Below are 815 nucleotides of genomic sequence, written 5' to 3' on the forward strand. Positions count from 1 at the left end.
TAAGCCAAAAAGTTGTAATAAATTCTATCATGAAGGGATTTGACCATGAACCCATGGATCCTATAGAACTTATTACCACTTTATTCAGACACGGGGTCGAGGAAAAATTTTTATTTACTTTACAAACGGGCATGCTGGATCATCGATCTATTATAGATTAACACTTGGTATGTTTCTACAGATAGTGATGGTATCAACTCAGATGACCATGTTCTATTCGGGGGAATACAAATAAAATAGAGATTGTCTTTCGGAGAGATGGCCGAGTGGTTGATAGCTCCGGTCTTGAAAACCGGTATAGTTCTTTGTTCAGAACTATCGAGGGTTCGAATCCCTCTCTCTCCTTTTTCTCATTGAATAGTTTTATTTCTTTATTGTTTTGGCTTAACCTGGTATCATAAGGTGAAATGGCTCGGCTATCCCACCTAGCCGAGCCAGAAAAAAGAAAGTAAAAAGGAACACTTTTTAAGTATGACCTAATCCAAATGATGGAATCAAATTGATTCCTACTTCAGGCATTTGATCTCCTGTCTCAGTTAAGAGGGGTCATGAAAAGAACAGGTTCCAAATCACGATCAATTCCTTTTTCAAATCCTGCTGCAGCTGCACGAGCTCTTCCCGCATGCCATAAATGACCCACGAATAGGAAGAATCCTAGAACAAAATGAGAGGTAGCTAACCAACTTCGAGGAGAAACATAATTGACTGCATTGATTTCAGTAGCTACGCCACCCACGGAATTTAAGGAACCTAAAGGAGCATGGGTCATATATTCCGCAGAACGCCGTTCTTGCCAAGGTTGGATGTCTTTTTTC

This window comes from Papaver somniferum, chromosome 6 (genome assembly GCF_003573695.1).
Source record: "Papaver somniferum cultivar HN1 chromosome 6, ASM357369v1, whole genome shotgun sequence".
Classification (NCBI taxonomy): Eukaryota; Viridiplantae; Streptophyta; class Magnoliopsida; order Ranunculales; family Papaveraceae; genus Papaver; species Papaver somniferum.